Source organism: Heterodontus francisci, unplaced genomic scaffold (genome assembly GCF_036365525.1).
Source record: "Heterodontus francisci isolate sHetFra1 unplaced genomic scaffold, sHetFra1.hap1 HAP1_SCAFFOLD_286, whole genome shotgun sequence".
Classification (NCBI taxonomy): Eukaryota; Metazoa; Chordata; class Chondrichthyes; order Heterodontiformes; family Heterodontidae; genus Heterodontus; species Heterodontus francisci.
Window position 1 is genome coordinate 2,046,837 of NW_027141006.1, and position 15,093 is coordinate 2,061,929.

General features: G+C 45.8%; 1 non-coding gene across 1 annotated transcript; it reads left to right on the plus strand.

Moving 5' to 3' along the window:
* Positions 1 to 447: 447 nt before the first annotated feature.
* trnai-aau (transfer RNA isoleucine (anticodon AAU)) lies at positions 448 to 521 on the plus strand. Its single transcript has one exon. It is a non-coding gene; the product is annotated as a tRNA-Ile (tRNA).
* The last annotated feature ends 14,572 nt before the right edge of the window (positions 522 to 15,093 follow it).

A 15,093-nucleotide genomic window follows, 5' to 3' on the forward strand; every position in this document is an offset into this window, starting at 1 on the left:
ACTGGGATTGGAGTCCATGCATGGGAAGTCCTTCCTGCTGACTGGAATTCCTGGAGAAAGGCATTCAGGAAGACCATGGGAAAAGCAGAGGACAAAAGAAATGACCAGATGGTGGGAAAGAGAGCTCAGAGGAAGGAAAGATTATCAGTCGACCTCGGGCCAATGATATTCATCTGTACCAGCTGTGGAAGGGATCGTCACTCACGAGTCGTCCTCGACAGCCACAACAAACGATGTTTCACACAGAAGTGACGTACACCCCGGGTGTAGCCCATCGTCTTCCGAGACGGACGGTTGCCTATTACAATTACAACTACAGCTACAACTACAAGAGCGAGTCAGAGGCTGGGAACTCTGCCGTGACGAACTCAGCTCTTGACTCGCCAAAGTCTGCCCACGATCTGCAAGGTCTTCCTCTGACTTCAATTGCACACATATTTGCAATCTGGCTCTGTAGCTTAGTTGGTTCAAGCACCTGTCTAATAAACAAGAGATCCTGGGTTCAACTCCCAGCAGAGCCTTATTTCACAGTAGCAACATGCTTGAAAAGTTTCATTATCAACACTGACATCTATGTCTTGTGAGCTTCAATTCAAAATACATGATGAATTTCAATCACATACAAAAACAGCCTTTGTGAAGGATATGAGTTTGGAATGGCTGTTCCTCCTTGAACAGAACTTCAGTGCTGATACATCAAAGGTAACTTCTTTGACATAAATTTGTTCACAGTTACATTCAACCTGGAAAACAGCTTGATATTAATCTCACTGAAGGAGAGTGTTTGTGTCATTATGTGTTGCTTTTAACCGAGACTGGGACATGACGCAAGTGGGAGGGTTTATCTGAGGTTTGGAATATTTGTCAGTCAGGAACAAGAAAAATCAAAGGAACCAAATAAGAAAACCTATGTCTCATGTGGTTACTGAGAAACGGTGAGAAGATATTAAACTTTGTTGTATTTAATACAACTGTGTGAACTTTGATCTTTGCGGCCTTTTATAAACAGTATTTGAAGGGTCTCAGTAAAAATGTTCAGTGTTGATGAGAGTGGGGTCTGGGTGAGCAGCTGCTGAGTGTGACAGGGTCAGGACTGGATGCAGGAAGTTCTCTGACATTCTCTCTCTCTCTCTCTGATGGGTTGAGTTGATTTTCAACTGGCAGCTGTTGCTGTTTTGATAATTCAAGTTCCCTCCACCGATTTTTTTGGACAGACAGTGCAGTATGAGGCTGTAAAGGGTTAATGCTGAAGACAGTGGGATTAACCCCTCCCACAATCAGAGTGATGATGTAACAGTCACATGAGATGAGGTTTGGGAGAAGAGAGAGTAGCACCAAGGATGCTCGTTTAGGAGGCTTGATGAGTGTGTATATAGTATTGTGTAAATTAGAAAAGAGTTCTTCGTTCTTTCAGCAGGGAATGTGTACAGAAAATATCGCGAAACTCACAATTTTATTATTCAGGAGTTGGAACACAGGGATATTAACTCCAAGTGACAGTAGTGGTTTCATTTAACAAAAGAAAAGTAGAGAATAATATTGCTCATTGATTGAAATCCCCCAGTGAGGAGACAGTTAAACAGGTGATCTGTTGGGGCATCCTTCGATCCAAGGTTTCGGCAGCATTTAATCTCCCTTTTTGGTGAAATTCTCTGTTTTTTGCATCTTTTTTTAATCCAGCTTTGATGGACCAGTGAAAAAACTGAAAAAAGTAAACAGATCCATCCTTTCTTTTCTTCCTTTTTCCCATCAGTTTCTCTTTTCTGTCCCAATTTATTCTGCTGTTTCTGCTGTTTTATCCATTCCAATCAAAATTCAACATTCCAATCAAATCTATTTGTTATTCCACAGTGTCTTTCCATGTGTTTTATTCTGTTGTATTCTCTCACAGTCTGTTTGATGATCAATTTTACATCCCACTCTCTGTTCTGGTGAAGATCAGAAGCAGTGATATCTGTTTGCAACACCCGACAAGTCAGCCTGAGGCTGTATCTCATCGATAATGTTGAGTTAGGAACATAGGAACATAGGAGCAGGAGTCGGCCATTCAGCCCATCGAGCCTACCCCACCATTCAATATGATCATGGCTGATCATCCACTTCAATGCCCTTTTCCCCACACTTTCCTCATATTCCCTTATGTCATTTGTATTTAGAAATCTATCAATCTCTGCTTTAAACATACTCAATAACTGAGCTTCCACAGCCCTCTGGGTTACAGAATTCCAAAGATTCACAACCCTCTGAGGAATAACATTTCTCCTCATCTCTGTCCTAAGTGGCTTGCCCCTTATTTTGAAATTGCGTCCCCTGGTTCTCGACTCCCCAACCAGGGGAAACATCTTAGCTGCATCTACCCTGACTGTCCTTTAAATATTTTGTAGGTTTCAATGAGATCACCTCTCATTCTTCAAAACTCTAGAGAATACAGCCCCAGTTTCCCCAATATCTCTTCATAGGACAGTCCCACCATCCCAGGAACAAGTCTGATGAACCTTCTTTGCACTCCATCTATGGCAATAATATCCTTCCGAAGGTAAGGGGACCAAAGCTGCACACAGTACTCCAAGTGCAGTCTAACCAGGGTTCGATACAATTGAAGCAAGAATTCACTACTCCTGTACTCAAATCCTCTTGCGATAAAGGCTAACATACTATTAGCCTTCCTAATTGCTTGCTGCACCTGCATGTTATCTGTCAGTGACTTATTGACATGGATACCAGGTCACCCTTATACTCTATACCTCAGTTAATAAAGGAAAGGATTCCATATACCTGCTGAACCACCTTATTGACCTGTCCTGCTACCTTCAGGGATCTGTGGACATTCACTCCAACGTCCCTCACTTCCTCGACACCGTTCAGTGTTCTCCCATTAATTGTGTATTCCTTTGCCTTTTTTGACGCCTGCTCTCGCTGTTCCCTGCTCTCCGAGTGAACTCTTGCTCCCTCTCCTGGGCTCTTTATGCTCCATTCTGCTCTCACTGTTTCCTGCTCTCTTAATGTATCAATATTTATTTGCCTTGTGTTTAATTTAAAATATGGATTAACTGTATTTTACAGTTGTAGGTTTTATTTGGTAGTCCTGTACAAGTTGTGGATTGGTATTCAATATTTAGCTCTGTGAAAACGATTGTGAATGAAAATATAACTTTCAATCTTAAACATGGGCTGGTCTGCAAGCTCCAAGTCCTTCATTTTGTAGTAATGGAATTGATACTGTGTCTTTCAGTCTTAATCTCTGTGGCATTTTTGAACTGGTATGTAATGCATAACTTGGTCTAACGTCTGATGTACATTATTGGGATTCATAGGATCATAGGAAATAGGGGCATTAGGCCATTCAGCCCATCGAGCCTGCTCCAACATTCAAACAGATCGTGACTGATCATCTACCTCTACGCCATTTTTCCTGCTATCTCCATATCCCTTGATCTTGTTAGTATTTAGAAATCTATCGATTTCTGTCTTGAATATGTTCAATGATTGATCTTCCACAGCCCTCTGGGATAAAGAATTCCACAGAATTCCCACCCTCTGAGTAAAGAAATTCCTGCTCATCTCAGTCTCAAATGGCCTGCCCTTATTCTGAGACTGTGTCCCCTTGTTCTGGACTCACTAGACAGAGGAATCATCCTATCCATATCTACCCTGTGACACCCTGGAAGAACTTTGTCTGTTTCAATGAGATCACCTCTCATTCTTCAAAACTCTAGAGAATTTAGGCCCAGTCTCTGCAGTCTCTCATCATAAGACAATCCCACCATCCTAGGGGATGAGACCGGTGAATCTCTGTTGCACTCCCTCTATGACAAGTCTATCCTTCCTTAGATAAGGAAACCAAAATTGTACAGAATACTCCAGGTGCAGTCTCATCTAGACTTCATACATCTTTACTCATGTACTCAAATACGCTTTCAATGAAGCCAACATACCATTTGCCTTCCTAATTGCTTGCTGCACCTGCATACTAGCTTTTAGTGTCTCATGAACAAGGACACCCAGGTGCCTTTGGACATCGACACTTCCCAGCCTCTCACCATTTAAGAAATACTCTGTCTTTCTGTTTATTCTACCAAAGTGGAGAACTTCACACTTATTCACATTATATTCCATCTGCCATGTTCTTGCCCATTCATTTAACCTTTCCAAATCCCCTCAAAGCCTCCTTGCATTCATTCTGTACCTTTCAATTCTGTAAATTTTGTCTGTTCTATTTCAGATTTTATATTTAAAATGTAACCATGGTGACAGAGTTTATTTAGATCTGATGGTGAGTTTGTTTTTGGACTGTGATTGATGGATCAACCTGTCAGCTGTACTGAATTGGAGTGAAATGGAAACAACTTCTGTCTCTCATGCTGTTGTTTGACTGACTGTGTCTCTTGACTTTGGGATCAGTGTCTGTGTGACTACTTCTTTTGTTTGTTCCAGTGGAACTGATGAGCTGGCAGTATCTCTGTGCTTTGGGAGTGATCCTGCACCGACTGTGTGTTGGAATGAGCTCGCTGCACTTTTCTTTGTGTCCAAGAATCACCACATCCATTCAGGTTCCTTGGTGTATTTTCCTGCAGGAATGAAAGAACTGGTGAGATAGAAGACACAAAAGCGATCAATGTAATCGTCCCAATAATAATCATTATGAACAATCACAAAATGAAAACCAGGAACACAAACAGTGTCAGTGTCTGACTCCACTGCAGTACTGCAGCATTCAGCTTCTGTTTACCAGGTGTTTGCAGTGGATTTACAACAAGTTTGTGACATTCAGAAACAACACAAGCCCTGCACTGCTCAATGACTGGGACTGTCCGATAGAGCAGTGAACTTTACACAGTCGCATTTCTATTTCAACGGAAAACAAGCAGCCACTATTTAAAATGTGCCTTTCACACTTCTCACCTGGTGTCTGCAATAAATGTTCTTTGTCAAACTGTCCACATCGTTGTTGTGCGGCTATTTTTCCCCCACTGTTCACGATCCAACAAACAGTGAGAGACTGGAACTAAAGCAGGAAAATTCCCTCTCCTTTGGGTGGTAAAATTGTCAGTGATTTTCAATAGTGATTTCTTCCCATTGTGTCTCCCTGAGCCTGCACAGACACTGTCCGAGAATGAACTCTCCCTTCCCCATGTCCCCGGCTCACTCCATGTTCCGGGAGCAGCTCCTGCTCCACAGTGTCTGTTACAAACAGATATGGTTCGGAAGGGCTGGGGCGTGCACCAAAACATGGGAGGAGCGAGTAGCCAAGGTACGACAAACGTTGGGCATGTGGGGGCAGCGATCTCTCTCCATTGTGGGTAAGAACCTGGTCATCAGGTGCGAGGCGCTCACGTTGTTGCTCTACGTGGCGCAGGTCTGGCCCATACCCCACTCCTGCGCCGTGGCAGTCACCCGAGCCATTTTCCGCTTCGTCTGGGGATCTAAAATGGACCGCGTCTGGAGGGACACGATGTTCAAATCTCTGGACAAGGGCGGGAAAAATGTACCCAACGTGGCCCTCATCCTGATGACCACCTTCGTGTGCGGCTGCATCAAGCTGTGTGTAGATCCCCAGTACACAAACTCCAAGTTTCACTACGTGCTGAGGTTCTATCTGTCCCCGGTGTTGCGAAGGATGGGCCTGGTCACATTGCCGCGGAACGCTCCATGCAGTTGGGAGGTGCCGTACCACCTATCCTTCGTGGAGCACTTTCTGCGGGCAAACACCTTTGACCACCGGTCCATCAGGCAGTGGTCTGCACGGAATGTCCTCAAGGCCCTACGGGAAAAGGAAACGGTGCATCCTGTCGGATGGTTCCCCGAGCAGACCGTCAAAGTCATTTGGCGGAATGCCTCATCACCAAAACTTTCAAACAAGCACCAAGACGTAGCTTGGCTGGTGGTGAGAAGGGCCCTCCCCGTCAGATCCTTCATGCACACCCGAAGTCTCGCGCCCTCCGCACAGTGCCCCCGCGTTGGCTGTGGTGGGGAAGAGACGGTCACCCACCTCCTCCTGGAATGTGCCTTTGCAAAGCAGGTGTGGAAAGAGATGCAGTGGTTTTTGTCAAGGTTCATCCCAAGCAGCTCTGTAACACAGGAGTCTGTGCTCTACGGGCTGTTCCCAGGGACGCACACCGAGACAAACATCAACTGCTGCTGGAGGACTATCAATTCGGTGAAAGACGCCCTTTGGTCTGCCCGAAACATGCTGGTCTTCCAGCGCAAAGAGTTGTCCACGACCGAATGTTGCAGACTGGCACATTCCAAGGTCCAGGACTACGTGCTGAGGGACGCACTAAAGCTTGGGGCAGCCGCAGCAAAGGCTCAATGGGGAAAGACCACAGTGTAAGGTTCCCCCACCAAGCTGTACTGAGGGGCTGGATCCATGGGAAACCCCTCGAACTGTATCGTTAATATTCTCAATTGCTGTAAATGCAAAACTGTAATTGACATGACAATTGTGAAACTGAAGGGTTGGGAAGAAACTTATGACAGTATTGAAGGAAACTGACCTCCCTTGCAATGTTTGTATTTTTTGGTGCTGTTTGGAAACTGTTTGGCAATGTAATTTTTACAGATTTTTATGAATAAAGTATATTTTGGAAAAAAAAAATGTCTGCTACAAACACTCCCCGACTCCCCCTCAACTTCCCACCACTCAATGCTAATCTCTGAGCACATCTGCGGACACGGTCCCAAAGCAGTGGCTGCTGGAAGCAGGTGCTGTTTGTTCCCTTCCCCCGGGCCCAGGAAGTCTCCATTAGCAGCTGATTTAAAGCATCTTCCCCTGATTGAGTGAATGGCTTCACAGACTGGGTTGGGAAAGTCTGCGCATGCGCTCCACTCCTCATTGTGACGTCCCACTGTGGGCGGGGCTGCATCACGCGTGCGCAGATCCCTGCAGCAATTCAGCATTCAAACATCAATGGGAACTTTCCCCATTTCACCCTCATCAAAGTCCCAAAGAAAGTGAAGAGGGGCTTGGACTGGAGGGAGGGAGGGGCGGGGTAGGGGGAAGCTAGAACCCAGAAAGCTGCCCACTTGCCCCATTTAGATGCTCAATTTGTGGTCATTCCCTGCAGGGGGTTTGTTATTATTGAGCCCCTCCTGGTAAAACAATCCGATAGAAAGAGGGGAGAAAGGAGGGAGCCGGTGTGTTTGCTGGGACCTTGCAGAATTCATTTCAGCAGCAAAAGTCCCGGGTTATATTAACCCGAGTGAAACACGCTGTCAGTGAGAGGAAAACCGAACGGCCCTTTTCATCTTTTCATTGGAAACAAAGTAGAGCCGGAAGTGCGGCGAGCAGAGCAGACACACAAGCTCAATGACAGGAGAGCTCGGCCGTCCCTGAGTTTCAGCTCCCGGCTCTTACATTTCCTCATCCACACTGTCTTTACTGTGGATGTTCAGGGGTTCCTTGTCGGATCTGAGGACTGTATCCATTAAACATTCTGAGTCAGGAGATCCACACACTCTCTGTTATCAAGATTTATGGGCAGGAATGTTTCAAAACTTTGTCTATTAAATCATTGTATTATTCACAGAACTAATGAGGCAATCGGTTCATTATTCAGGCCTTGAACTTGGTTTGGGTAGACCGAAAACTGAGAGGTTCAGCACCTTTCCACTTCTTCACTAATATAACTGATTTCTTTGATGAAGTAACAGAAAAGGTTGATGAAGGGAAAGCAATGGATGTTGTCTATATGGATTTTAAGAAAGCGTTTGACAAACTACCACATAAAAGGCTGGGTAACAACACTGAGGCTCCTGGAATAGGAGGGTCAGTATCTGCTTGGGTTAAAAAATGGATGAAATATCAGGAAAAGCGAGTTGTGGTATTTGGTTGTTTTTCAGAATGGAAGATGGTGAACAGCGATGTCCAGAAGGGTCAGTGTCAGGACCACCATATATAGAAATGACTTGAATATTGGAATCACAGAATCACAGAATTGTTACTGCACAGAAGGAGGCCATTTGGCCCATCGTGTCTGCACTGACTCTCCAAATGAGCAATTCACCTCATGTCACTTCCCCGTCCTCTCCCCATAATCCTGCACATTCTTCCTTTTCAGATAACAGTCTAATTCCCATTTGAATGCTTCAATTGAACCTGCCTCCATCACATTCTCAGGCAGTTCATACTTTAACCACTCGCTGTGTGAAAAAGTTTTACCCCATGTCGCTTTTGCTTCTTTTACCAATTACTTTAAATCTGTGCCTTCTCGTTCTCGATCCCTTCACAAGTGGGAACAGTTTCTCCCTATCCACTCTGTCCACACCCCTCATCATTTTGAATACCACTATGAAATCTCCTCTTAGCCTTCTTTTCTCCAAGGAAAACAGTCCTAACTTCTCCAATCTATCTTCATAACTGAAGTTCCTCATCCCTGGAACCATTCTCATGAATCTTTTCCATAATCTCTCCAATGCCTTCACATCTTTCCTAAAGTGTGGCACCCAGAACGGGACGCAGTACTTCAGCTGAGGCTAGTGTCTTGTACAATAGAACATAGAACATTGCAGCGCAGGACAGGCTCTTCGGCCCTCGATGTTGCGCCGACCTGTGAAACCATCTGACCTACACTATTCCATTTTCATCCATATGTCTATCCAATAACCACTTAAATGCCCTTAAATTTGGCGAGTCCACTACTGTTGCAGGCAGGGCGTTCCACGCCCCTACTACTCTCTGAGTAAAGAAACTACCTCTGACATCTGTCCTATATCTATCACCCCTCAACTTAAAGCTATGTCCCCTCGTGTTTGCCATCACCATCCGAGGAAAAAGACTCTCACTATCCACCCTATCTAACCCTCTGATTATCTTATATGTCTCTATTAAGTCACCTCTCCTCCTCCTCTCTAACGAAAACAACCTCATGTCCCTCAGCCTTTCCTCGTAAGACCTTCCCTCCATACCAGGCAACATCTTAGTTAATCTCCTCTGCACCCTTTCCAAAGCTTCCACATCCTTCCTATAATGCGGTGACCAGAACTGCACGCAATACTCCAAGTGTGGCCGCACCAGAGTTTTGTATAGCTGCAGCATAACCTCGTGGCTCCGAAACTCGATCCCCCTACTAATAAAAGCTAACACACCATATGCCTTCTTAACAGCCCTATTAACCTGGGTGGCAACTTTCAGGGATTTATGTACCTGGACACCAAGATCTCTCTGCTCATCTACACTACCAAGAATCTTCCCATTAGCCCAGTACTCTGCATTCCTGTTACTCCTTCCAAAGTGAATCACCTCACACTTTTCCGCATTAAACTCCATTTGCCATCTCTCAGCCCAGCTCTGCAGCCTATCTATGTCCCTATGTAACCTACAACATCCTTCGGCACTATCCACAACTCCACCGACCTTCGTGTCATCCGTAAATTTACTAACCCACCCTTCTACACCCTCATCCAGGTCATTTATAAAAATGACAAACAGCAGTGGCCCCAAAACAGATCCTTGCGGTACACCACTAGTAACTAAACTCCAGGATGAACAATTGCCATCAACCTACACCCTCTGTCTTCTTTCAGCTAGCCAATTTCTGATCCAAAGCACTAAATCACCTTCAATCCCATACTTCCGTTTTTTCTGCAATAGCCTACCGTGGGGAACCTTATCAAACGCCTTACTGAAATCCATATACACCACATCCACGGCTTTACCCTCATCCACCTGTTTGGTCACCTTCTCAAAAAACTCAATAAGGTTTGTAAGGCACGACCTACCCTTCACAAAACCGTGCTGACTATCGCTAATGAACTTATTCTTTTCAAGATGATTATAAATCCTATCTCTTATAACCTTTTCCAACATTTTACCCACAATCGAAGTAAGGCTCACAGGTCTATAATTACCAGGGCTGTCTCTACTCCCCTTCTTGAACAAGGGGACAACGTTTGCTATCCTCCAGTCTTCCGGCACTATTCCTGTTGACAATGACGACATAAAGATCAAGGACAAAGGCTCTGCAATCTCCTCCCTGGCTTCCCAGAGAATCCTAGGATAAATCCCATCTGGCCCAGGGGACTTATCTATTTTCACACTTTCCAAAATTGCTAACACCTCCTCCTTGTGAACCTCAATCCCATCTCGCCTAATAGTCTGTATCTCAGTATTCTCCTCGACAACATTTTCTTTCTCTACTGTAAATACTGACGAAAAATATTCATTTAACGCTTCCCCTATCTCCTCTGATTCCACACACAACTTCCCACTACTATCCTTGATTGGCCCTAATCTAACTCTAGTCATTCTTTTATTCCTGATATACCAAAAGAAAGCCTTAGGGTTTTCCTTGATCCTATCCGCCAATGACTTCTCGTGTCCTCTCCTCTCTCTTCTTAGCTCTCCCTTTAGATCCTTCCTGGCTAGCTTGTAACTCTCAAGCGCCCTAACTGAGCCTTCACGTCTCATCCTAACATAAACCTTCTTCTTCCGCTTGACAAGTGCTTCAACTTCTTTAGTAAACCACGGCTCCCTCGCTCGACAACTTCCTCCCTGCCTCACAGGTACATACTTATCAAGGACACGCAGTAGCTGCTCCTTGAATAAGCTCCACATTTCGATTGTGCCCATCCTCTGCAGTTTCCTTCCCCATCCTACGCATCCTAAATCTTGCCTAATCGCATCATAATTTCCTTTCCCCCAGCTATAATTCTTGCCCTGCGGTATATACCTGTCCCTGCCCATTGCTAAGGTAAACCTAACCGAATTGTGATCACGATCACCAAAGTGCTCACCTACATCTAAATCTAACACCTGGCCGGGTTCATTACCCAGTACCAAATCCAATGCGGCATCGCCCCTGGTTGGCCTGTCTACATACTGTGTCAGAAAACCCTCCTGCACACACTGGACAAAAACTGACCCATCTAAAGTTCTCGAACTGTAGTATTTCCAGTCAATATTTGGAAAGTTAAAGTCCCCCATAACAACTACCCTGTTACTCTCGCTCCTGTCGAGAATCATCTTCGCTATCCTTTCCTCCACATCTCTGGAAATATTCAGAGGTCAAGAGAAAACTCCCAACAGGGTGACCTCTCCTCTCCTGTTTCTCACCTCGGCCCATACTACCTCAGTAGACGAGTCCTCAAACGTCCTTTCTGCCGCTGTAATACTCTCCTTGATTAACAATGCCACACTCCCCCCCCCCCCCTCTTTTACCATCTTCTCTGTTCTTAGTGAAACATCTAAATCCCGGAACCTGCAACATCCATTCCTGTCACTGCTCTATCCATGTCTCCGAAATGGCCACAACATCGAGATCCCAGGTACCAACCCATGCTGCAAGCTCACCCACCTTATTCCGGATGCTCCTGGCGTTGAAGTAGACACACTTTAAACCAAGTTCTTGCTTGCCAGTGCCCTCTTGCGTCCTTGTAACCTTATCCATGACCTCACTACTCTCAACATGCTGTGCACTGGAACTGCAATTTAGGTTCCCATCCCCCTGCTGAATTAGTTTAAACCCCCCCAAAGAGCACTAGCAAATCTCCCCCCCCAGGATATTGGAACCCCTCTGGTTCAGGTGAAGACCATCCTGTTTGTAGAGGTCCCACCTACCCCAGAAAGAGCCCCAATTATCCAGGAAACCAAAACCCTCCCTCCTACCCCATCCCTGCAGCCACGTGTTCAACTCCTCTCTCTCCCTATTCCTCGCTTCGCTAGCACGTGGCACGGGCAACAACCCAGAGATAACAACTCTGTTTGTTCTCGCTCTCAGCTTCCACCCTAGCTCCCTGAATTTCTGCCTTAAATCCCCATCTCTCTTCCTACCTATGTCGTTGGTGCCTATGTGGACCACGACTTGGGGCTGCTCCCCCTCCCCATTAAGGATCCCAAAAACACGATCCGAGACATCACGAACCCTGGCACCTGGGAGGCAACACACCAACCGTGAGTCTCTCTCGTTCCCACAGAACCTCCTGTCTGTTGCCCTAACTATGGAGTTCCCAATGACTAATGCTCTGCTACTCTTCCCCTTTCCCTTCTGAGCAACAGGGACACACTCTGTGCCAGAGACCTGTACCCCATTGCTTACCCCTGGTACGTCGTCCCCCCCAACAGTATCCAAAACGGTAAACCTGTTGTTGAGGGAAACGGCCACAGGGGATCCCTGCACTGCCTGCTGGTTCCCTCTCCTTCCCCTGACGGTAACCCATCTACCTACTTATTTTACCTGAGGTGTGACTACCTCCCTATAACTCCTCTCAATAACCCCCTCCGCCTCTCGAATGATCCGAAGTTCATCCAGCTCCAGCTCCAGTTCCCTGACGCGGTTCTCGAGGAGCTGGAGTTGGGTGCACTTCCTGCAGATGCAGTCAGCAGGGACACTCTTGGCGACCCTTACCTCCAACATTCTGCAGGAGGAACATGAAACTGCCTTAACCTCCATTCCCACTATTCTAAATTCCCAACAGATCTACTGAAAACCAAAAAAAAAATGTCAAAACTTGTTAGCTTAGCAATCCAACAGACAGAACTTTTTTTTTGGTTAGAGGAGGAGGATGGGTGGGAGACACTACCCGAATAGGGTTTCGGGTAAAGCAACCGCCCAAATATGTAACCTCACTTACCCAGCAGTCCCGCGTGCGCTCCGCCTATACACGAGAAATGGCTTCCGATTTCAACATGACCTCCTTGTTCTTGTACTCTATGCCTCTATCACTAAAGCCGAGGATACTGTATGCTTTATTAACCACTCTCTCAACCAATGACATATAACCCCAGGTCTCTCTGCTCCTGCACCCCCTTTAGAATTGTACCCTTTATTCTATATTGTCACTCCATGTTCTTCCTACCGAAATGAATCAATTCACATGTCTCTGCATTGAACTTCACCTGTCATCTGTCCTCCCATTCCACCAACTTGTCTATGCCCTTTTGAAGTTCTACACTATCATCCTTACAGTTCACAATGCTTCCAATTTTTGTATCATCCATAAACTTTGAAATTCTGCCCTGTACACCAAGGTCTAGGTCATTAATATATATCAGGAAAGGCAAGGGTCCCAACACTGACTCCTGGGGAACTCCACTACAAACCTTCCTCTAGTCCGAAGAACATCCATTGCTCACTACTCTTTGTTTCCTGTCACTCAGCCAATTCCATATCCATGTTACTACTGTCCCTTTTATTCCATGAGTTGTAACTTTGCTCACAAGTCTGTTGTGTTGCATTGTATCAAACTCCTTTTGAAAGTCAATAAAAGCAAAATACTGCAGATGCTAGAAATCTGAAATATAAATAAAAAGTGCTGGAAGTACTCAGCAGGTCTGGCAGCATCTGTGAAGAGAGTAGCAGAGTTAATGTTTCAGGTCAGTGACCTTTCAGATGCTGCCAGACCTTTTGAAAGTCCATGTACACCACATCAACAGCATTGCCTTCATCATCCCTCTCTGTTACCTCATCAAAAAACTCCAGCAGGACAGTTAAACATGATTTTCCCTTAACAAATCCATGCTGGCTTTCTTGAATTAACCCACATTTGTCCATGGGACTATTAATTTTGTCCCGAATTATTCTTTTGAGAAGTTTTCCCACCACCGAAATTGAACTGACTGGGGAGTAAGACGAGGTGAGTTGCTCTAACAGAGAGCCAGCACGGGTTCGACAGGCTGAATGGCCTCCTTCTGTGCTGTAGCCATTCTATGATTGTATGATTCTAGCAACAACTGTTGGTGGAGAGGCAGTGATGCAGGAATGGGTTGACAGAAAGGGGAAAGTCTGGGCTGGTGTGTGTTTGCAGCATTTGCAGGATGTGTTCGGGTTTGTGAATAAAGGTGATTTGGAAGCTGTGTTCCAAATTGAAGTGTTTACTGGAAGGAAGAAGTTGATGTAAATAGAGAGTAAAACGTGTTAAGATGAAGGGTGGTGTGATTGTGGATTGCAGTAAATATTGTGCTGGTGAATTATTTGTGTTGATAAACTTCCACTGCGCCCTCTGCTGCAGGCTGCTGTTTATATCCAGCTGTGTATTGGTGCTGTGTGTTAGTGAGATAAATGTTTGTTTCAACGCTGTTTATAAAGCAATAGCATTGCACTCAAACAGTCCCAGACATAGCAACACACGGAGAAAAGCAAAATACTGCAGATGCTGGAAATCTGAAACAGAAACAGAAAATGCTTGAAATAGTCAGCAGGTCTGGCAGCATCTGTGGCGAAAGAACAAAGTTAATGTGAGCTAAGGAAACAGACCTGAACTGTTAACTGTTTCTCTCTGCAGAGATGCTGCCAGACCTACTGAGCATTTCCAGCATTTTCTGTTTTTATTACAGCAACACCTTTGATCAGCAGTAGCGGTGATAGTGCGAGCCAGGGGGCAGCCAGAAAGGTATGTTTCACTATGAAGTACTTACCTGGCGATTCGGCGGACGCAGACACGGGGACTGCTGGGTAAGTGAACTTATATATTCGGGCAGTGGCTAACCCGAAACACTACACGTGTAGTGTCTCCCACCCATCCTCCTCCTCCAACCAAAAAAATGGACTCTTGTGTGGAGGGTTTGGTAAGGTAAGGTTTTCCTTTATATTTTTTTATTCTCTGTTGCCAATTTCGAGTAGAGGGGATGGAAGCTAGGGCAGTTGCATGCTCCTGTTGCAGGATGTGGGAGGTAAGGGTCACCACTTGTGTCCCTGCTGACTTCACTGTGAGAAGTGCACCCAACTCAAGCTCCTCGCAGACCGCGTTAGGGAACTGGAGCTGGAGCTGGATGAACTTCGGATCATGCGGGAGGCAGAGGGGATGATAGAGAGCAATTATAGGGAAGTACTGACACCTAAGTCACAGGATAAAGGTAGCTGGGTGACCGTCAGGGGAGGGAAAGGGAATAGGCGCACAGTGCAGGGATCCCCTGTGGCCGTTCCCCTCAATAATAAGTATACCGTTTTGGATACGGTTGCGGGGGGGTGCCTACCAGTGGAAAGCCACAGCGGCCAGGTCTCTGGCACTGAGCCTGGCTCTGCGGCTCAGAAGGGAAGGGTGGAGAATAGGAGAGCGATAGTGATCGGAGATTCAATGGTTAGAGGAACAGACAGGAGATTCTGTGGTCGCGAACGAGACTCCCGGATGGTAAGTTGCCTCCCGGGTGCCAGGGTCAGG